The sequence below is a fragment of the Lycium barbarum genome, chromosome 9 (genome assembly GCF_019175385.1).
Source record: "Lycium barbarum isolate Lr01 chromosome 9, ASM1917538v2, whole genome shotgun sequence".
NCBI classification, from domain to species: domain Eukaryota; kingdom Viridiplantae; phylum Streptophyta; class Magnoliopsida; order Solanales; family Solanaceae; genus Lycium; species Lycium barbarum.
In genome coordinates this window covers 6,209,338-6,217,247 of record NC_083345.1, presented here as the reverse complement: position 1 = coordinate 6,217,247, position 7,910 = coordinate 6,209,338, and the positions used below count along the sequence as shown (strand labels likewise).

The following is a 7,910-nucleotide window of genomic DNA, read 5'->3' as shown; positions in this document are numbered from 1 at the left end:
AAAGCTAATATGTGCTTACATATTTTGGTGGATTTGATTGAAGAATATAATTAATTGATATTCTTGAATCTAATTTATAGTAAGAATACTCTTTTAAATGGTAAGATATAATATTGCATAATAGAATTAAAAAAATAAATGTGGTTTGTAAGTCCTGAAATAAGGTCCCACTTTCAAAGTGAGTAATTGTAGGGCAATTTAATGTTTTGAAAAAAGGTTTAGTGATAGACAGTTAAGGTTTCTCATCAATCATGCATTAATTATAATCATGCCACATAAGGAAATTACAATGTTTGCCACGTTTCAATTATCTATACTCCTCCGGTCCAATTTGCTTATCCACTATACTAAAAATAGTTATTCAGTTTTACTTGTTCACTTTAAAAAATTAAGAGATAATTCACCACTTCTTCCCTGTTCTATCCTTAGTATAATATAAGTCAAATTTTCCAATTCTTTTTTTCAACACTAATTTTTTATGGGAAATATGTGAATTGTTGGAATGCATAACTTAATTTTAGTTGGCTAGCGCCATTATAAAAAGCCACAAAGCTGCAAGTTGCAACTCAATGCATTCAAATCTTTGAATCACACCTTTTAAAGTTTCATCCCCCTCTAAACCATTCAATTTCTCATCTAGAGAAATAGTTATGTCAGGAAGATCAGAAAGATCTGCAATTTTTTTGGTCATATTCGTGATGTTGTTTGCCATCCAAATAACTAATGCATCAACTACTTCTAATGTTGGAGATGTCAATGTGCTTGGTATGAAATTAGTGCCATTATTGGTCCATTTTTTTTTAATTTTTTTTTTAATCAATTGAAGGAGAAGAAATTTTCACTAGGGAGTTTTATCGACGAAATCCTTTTTATTTAAAATAAGTTAAATCATATAATTACTTGTTTATCAAAAACGAGATAGTTAGAGCCCGTTTCGACGTGAATTTTTTCCTTTTAAGACAAGAGTTTCAAAACATTGTTTGGTTACATATTGAATTGAACTGATCTTTTAGAAAAAGAACTTAAAATGAGTTCCAAGTTTGAAAAAGTAGTTTTGACCAATTTTTTCAAGTAAATTCTTTTCCTGCTAAAAAAAAGGTGTACTTTTTTCAAGTTAAATGCATGTCGAAAACACAATTCAACTTCCAAATATCAATTTTTTTTTCTTTCTATATAGCTATTTAGAAAAAATAATTACAAAATACCCAATAGATATGTACGTTGTATATCTTCAAGGTATACACAGATCACACGTTATATACCTTAATAGTATACAACAGTGTGATTCGACTATTCTTACTTATATATCGTACGAATTAAATTATGCTTAGTACATGTAAAAAATTTACTTAGCCTAGGTAATCATGTAAAAGTCCCCAAAAAATATGGCAATTTAGTGTGATTCAGCTTTTCTTATTGATGTATACCTTCTGATGCTAGGAAAATCAAGCAGTGACACGTCATTTCCATGCTCTACGGATGCCGATTGCATAAAAGTGTACTGCGGCCACGGGGAAGATGCCGTATGTGTCTATGGACAGTGCTTCTGTCCATGAACACAAGCTTCACAGGCTAATTATGGACCAAAACGAGTTCACAAGATTGACCAAGACTGATTTATGTTGTGCACAATTGAAATCTGATTTATGTTTTTATTTTTCGTTGTTATTAAGGCTCAATAAAAGCCCTTAGCTTATATACATATTGATGTTGACAAAGATTGAGTCTGCACCCTTTGAATTTATTACTTGCACAATGCGTTTTAAGGAACCAAATTTTAAAGAACTCCTATTTGATTCTTTGAAGACAAAATTAAAAAGGGGTGAATAGATCGGAATGGATGCAGGTGATTCAAATAGTTATGCCTTTGATGGGGCTTAACATTTTTTTTTCATCGATTTGACTTTGGTTTTCGATTTAGTTTAATTTTGTGATTTTCCTTATATATCCCTAGTTAAGATATACTCTACAATGACCTTCATTTTAGGGTAAAGCTTTTAAGTAATATTTAAAGCAAGAAAGTACTTTCACCTGGCTGATAAAATCTAAGATTGTGAACAATAAGAGTTTACACAAGATGATTCCTAAAATGTCTTTCTGGATATTCAATCCTTATAAATGACCTAAATTTTTAAACAAAACCCGATATTGGTAAACCAATAACATTTTTTGGTTTAGATTATTGGTTTAAAAAATTATGCACAGCCATAGAATGTTAATTTCAACATATTATCAATTTATTATATCAGGAGAGATCACCAACCAAGAAATAGTAATCAATGATTCATTCAGCTTCTAGAAATTCAAATGACAATCAAATAGTTTGCAGAAAAATTAAACTAACTAATCCAAAATATGATGGAAGTTGTCAATTAACGCCTCCTCACTTATGTTTATTAAAGAAAACAACAATTGTGCAGAGGTTCAAATTTGCATGTAAATGAAATTACTATTATAATCTTTTAACGACCTACTTGGTTGTTTTGAGAACTGATGTTCTATTTTGCTTGTCGTCCATTCCAAAAGCTTTGTAATAATTATTTTGACTTGCTTGTCAAAATTGAAGTCAAACAGATATCATTTGATTCACTTTGAGAGAAGGCTTCACTTTGGAAATTCCGGCATTCAATTATTTGGATAAAATGTTTACATTGAGAAAACGTGCTTTGGTTGGCTGTGAAGATTCCATTAGATTTGAAATATTACTTATGACCTGTAGAAATTGATGGGGCTAAATTTAGAGTTCGTTTGGTTGGTTTTGACAATTAAGTCGGTTATAGCATTTAATATGCCTATTTATGGCGAAAAGATGGTCACGGGAGAAATATGATCAGTGTTTTAAATTATTGGTTCTGTTAGCTTCGTATTGATGTTTAAGGCTTGTGGGGATGGGTGGCACCATTCCCTAGGTGATCGGATGAGAATCGGAGAAGAAAATCTAAGTTTTGAAATTTTGAAGTTCTAAGGTCTAGAAGTTTGACCAAAAGTTGAATTTTGGGTAAACGTTCCCGTAATCAAGTTCGACAGTTCCTTTAGGTCCGGAATGTGATTTATGATTTAATAGAGTCATTGGTTCGATTCCCGAAGGGTTCGAGTGTGATTTGGGTCATCGGTTGAGAAACTAGTTAAGTTAAGGAATTGGAGTTACCACGGTCAATATCAGATCAAGAAAACCCCGTATCGATGTTTTGAAAGCTCCAACGAGTTTGTATGATTATTTTGGACTTGTTCGCAAGTTTTGGTAAAATTGAGTTTAGAATGGATTTGGGTTGTGTCGCGCTCGTATTCGATGTTTCGGCATAGTTTCTTTGGCCATAAAGGGTAACACATTGATAAAACAACCTTTTTCGTGTTTCAATTGAACTATTAGATCCGTATCATAATTACAAAGTCATAGCAAAAAGAATTGTCGCATTTCGACATCGTGTGAGGGAGTTATGCCCATTCTAGTGTCAGAACAGGTTGCTAGTGCTGGTGAGTTGTACCTGAGGGGTGGGGTCAGCACCTGTGACCCCGCGAGCTCAAAAAATGGTCTGCAGGTGCGGAAATACTATGTGGCAGGCTGCAGGTGCAGAATTTTGGCCGCGGGTGCGGAAAACACTGTGTATTAAAATCAGACTTCGTCTATTTAAAATTTTGAACATTTCTTGTGTTCTAGAGCTCCATTTGAGGTGATTTTTGCGGCATTGTTCTCGACTCAACAAGGGGGTAAGTATCTAACCTTTATCTTGATTTTTTCTCAAGATTATTTTTGTTGGTTATCGATTTTATCCGTGTTTGGTTGGGGAAAATTGGGTTTTGAACCCAAAAGTTGAAAAGTTGTAAATCATGGATTTGAGGATCAAGATGATGGCTTTTTGAATGAGTTTTCTGGATCTACACTAATTAAGCTATGGTAAACTAATTTTAAAATAAATTTCCAGTTTTGCCCTTCCGGGCTCGGGGTTACCTTGTTAGGTCATTTTTGGATTCCGAATCAAAGGATTGCAATATGGGTATCATTGGACTCGTTTAAACTCATAGACTATTGTTTTGACTATATTGAACCAAATTTTGCAATAAGATTTCGGTTTTGCCCTTAGGGCTCAAATTTGACTATTCTGGGTTTGTTTGGGGGTTCCGAATAGAAGTATAACAATATGGGTGTCGTAAAACTTATTTAACCTTGTAGAATACTATTTTGACTAGATTGAAATCGTTTGGTGATTTTGGACGTGGTAGAGCTTCCAAAAGACTTAATCTTCGTCCAGATCCGGATTTTGACCATTCAGAGACACTTCGAAAGAGGAGAGCTCAGGTTTGGGTTCGTGAGTCCTACTCGGCTTCAAGGTAGGTTACCCCTTACTTATGTTTAGACTCCAATTAGCAAAATGTATATAGATGGTAGTTAAACATGATAGGCCTTCGGGCATGGTGTGGAGGTGAATTCCAATTAGGTTGGTACCCTCAGCTGTTATGTGGGCTTATCTCCATGGTTGTTATACTCATGAATTTGATGTAATTATCTTCGTCTTTTGATATCTCACTTATCTCATGAAAGAGGAAGGATAATATGGATAATTGAGTTTTGATTTGCATTTCATGGCAAGTATATGTGGATCACATGATATACGGTATTGTTGAGGTCGATTTCATGTATTCCATGTCTCATATGTGATTTGATATGTTATTGATTTGAAATGATGATAAGTGAGAGAGTGTAGCCTCCGAGGTCTTTGTGAGAGAGCGTAAGAGAGAGAGAGAGAGAGAGAGAGAGATATAGAGAGAGTGCTCATGATTCGAGGTCTTTATCGAAAAAAGGGAGTGCTCGTGATCCGAGGTCATTTATAGTAGCAAGAGAGTGCTCGTGTCTGAGTTCATTTACCGGAACGAGGGTACGTAGGCTTTGCAGGTCCCCTATAGGTCATGGCTTTAAGGCATTGTCCTTAGCATGTGTGTATGGTACGGAGAGAAGGCCTGGTTGGAGGGGGGATTGCATATCATTTGCATTATCCACATCATTGCATAACACATTTTCTCATTGTTTTTTGGATGATGACATAAATCGAGTTGTTACTTGCTTGTAAGGCTCTTTATTTGTGTCATGACCCAATTTCACTAAGTCGTGTAAGCACCTACCTTTCCCACCACGGTAGGCGAATGATAACGTCCAAATCCACTCCTCAAAGAGAAAGTGTACACGGTCGTCGCAATATAATTTACCCAACTATGAGTCGGGGTCGATCCCACAGGGAATAATATACTAAGTGATTTAAACAAGTAAGGAATTATCACCAACTAAGCTAAGCCAAACACTTTTTCAATATTTGGTTTTTGATTTAAAAACTAACAAAGATAAAACTAACTAGAAAGCGGGTAAAATGATCAATGGCCACAAGTTTGGATACAAAGGAAATTACACTCAAGTAACGATCCAATGTATTTCATGATTTTACAACTAAGAGCAGGTTTATGTTAATAGATAATGGTTTCTACAATCTCATTGAAAGTCCTCCAACCAAATCAATGAATTTCACTCTAAGTTTTTCCAAGCCTTAGAGTGTGATATCAAGCACAACCAATTGAATCTCAAGTAACTTTCCTATTCCTAGCTCAAGTTATTAGATGGGTTTAATGACCCAAATTCTTGTTAATTAATCTTTCCCAACCTAGATTTCCTCTTCTGAGCTCAATCAAAGTAAATGGGCGGGTCTTAGGGTTAGCTAATCCCTTAAAAAATATTAAAGAACAAGATTAATTAAATCAACGAAGACCACTTCAATAGCAATAAAAAATCATTCAATACATAAGCAAAACAAGAGTTTCATCCAACACTTTAATCATAAAATATTTCCATAAACAAGATTCAAGTGAAGAAAATAAATACTACACACTTAGATATACAATACAAAACAAGGAATTGAAGAAATGAATTAAAGGTTTAAGAAATGCTCAACCAAATCTTCAAATCTTCAACCACAAAGTGTGGTGTAGGAACCTAGTCTCCAAAACTTGTATGAAATGGCCAAAGATGATAATGATATTCCCCAAGTCTCTCTTTTGTAGCTCCTCAAATTTCCCAAGTCAAAATATGACAAAATAAACCCCAAAGTTTCAGTTTTGCAAATCTATCCCGTTTTTGCAAAACTGTCCAGTTTTGACAGTTTTGCAAAACTGTCCAGTTTGGCCTCTTTTTGACTTTGTTTTCACTTGATTTCTTCCGATCACTTCTAAATCACATAAAACTGAATAGAGCACCAACATTATACAAAAATACAACGTGCGTCTCGCAGGTTGTATCGCATGTTCAACTTCCGGTTCGCAGGTTGTACAAAACTCTCGCAGGTCTTGCAATGTACAGAGATGACTTGCAGCACATGCGGTCATAGATGCGTCTCGCAGGTGGTACCTGCGTCTCGCAGGTGATGCTTGCAGATGGTGCATCCAATTTCTTAAAATTTCCAAAATCTCTGTACAAACTTGTTGCAGAACATGCGGCTCGCATGTGTGACCTGCGACTCGCAAGTCACGCTTCTTCTATTTTGGCTTGTTTTGCTCTATTTTGCTCCATTTTGGTCCATTTTGCTCTGTTATGCTCTCCGGACATCTTATCCTACAAAACGACATAAATACACGAAAAGTAACACCAAAAGTGCTTGAAGAGTTAGAAAAGCTTAAGAAATTAGCATCGAATATCTCGTAATTTCACGGCACATCAGTGAACCCTTAACTCAACATTCACAAATAATAGAAAAATAGCGGAAGAAGTAAAATAGCGAAATTCTCATAATTATAATATAAATAAGAAAATGCGGGAGTAAATGAAATCTGCCCAGTATCTGGTCTAATCATACAAGAGCATCTAACTAAAATCTACAAGTCTGGAATATCAATAATACATCAAGGCCGAATACGTCTCGGAATAGGAAATAAGACATAAACAAGAAGAACCTTCAAGGCGGCGGACGTCTCGTGCTCATCCTGTAGCTCTAAGCAAATCTCAGAGCGACTTTCACCCACGAGAAATAAAAGTAGATCCAGCCTGGAATTCTGCATTCATAAAAGAATGCAGCAAGTGCAGGTCAGTACAAAACCACAGTACTGGTAGGTATCATCGGCCGACTAAGTATAGCTAACATAATTCAGACAATAAAGCAAATAGGAAGATAAATCAAGAAGTATAAGCCGAATATAATCAGAACCAAGTACACGTCATCGCCTAAGTAGGGCATTTAATCCCAAATGTACCAAGTCTCAATATGTCCAATTCGAAACCGACATCACAAGTAAAACACCAAATCATCTTAATATAAGCCATAATGCAATGCAATGAAATAATGTATGAATGCAATGCAATGCCATGCAAATGCTGTGAGCACATGTACTCCGGACGAAAATATCGACATCTCGGTAGCACAACCCAAGGTGACTCGTGAAGTCTAAGTGCCACTCGTCTCGGATCTTTGCCCAACAGACAGACGAGACCCAAATCTTTGCCCACGGGAGTTCTCACCAGCACCACCCTAGGGGACCCGCAGAGTCCATGCACTCACTCAATCCACGATTTCGGGACTAACATCGAATATCGGACTCTCACATCACTCTCATTTAAAAACTGAGCCCGGCTCATCACAGTGTCTCATTAAGTACCAACAGTGTATCAACAGTATATCACGAAGGATGAGAATGCGTGCAATGCTTGTGTCAACATTAAAAATCAGATCATTAGCACAAGTACCAACATGGGTGCGCCAACAATATATCCATAGCACAAGTACCGACATGGGTACGCCAACAATATATCAATATCACAAGTACCGACATGGGTACGCCAACAATATATCAATATCGCAAGTACTGACATGAGTACGCCAACAATATATCAATATCACAAGTACCAATATGGGCACACCAACAATATATCAATATCA

The 7,910-nt window shown here is 35.8% G+C and overlaps 1 long non-coding RNA gene across 1 annotated transcript; it reads left to right on the top strand.

Annotated features, from left to right (window-relative positions):
- The first annotated feature begins 486 nt into the window (after window positions 1–486).
- LOC132610071 (uncharacterized) lies at window positions 487–1,718 on the top strand. Its single transcript, XR_009571003.1, has 2 exons — window positions 487–765; window positions 1,441–1,718. It is a non-coding gene; the product is annotated as an uncharacterized LOC132610071 (long non-coding RNA).
- The last annotated feature ends 6,192 nt before the right edge of the window (window positions 1,719–7,910 follow it).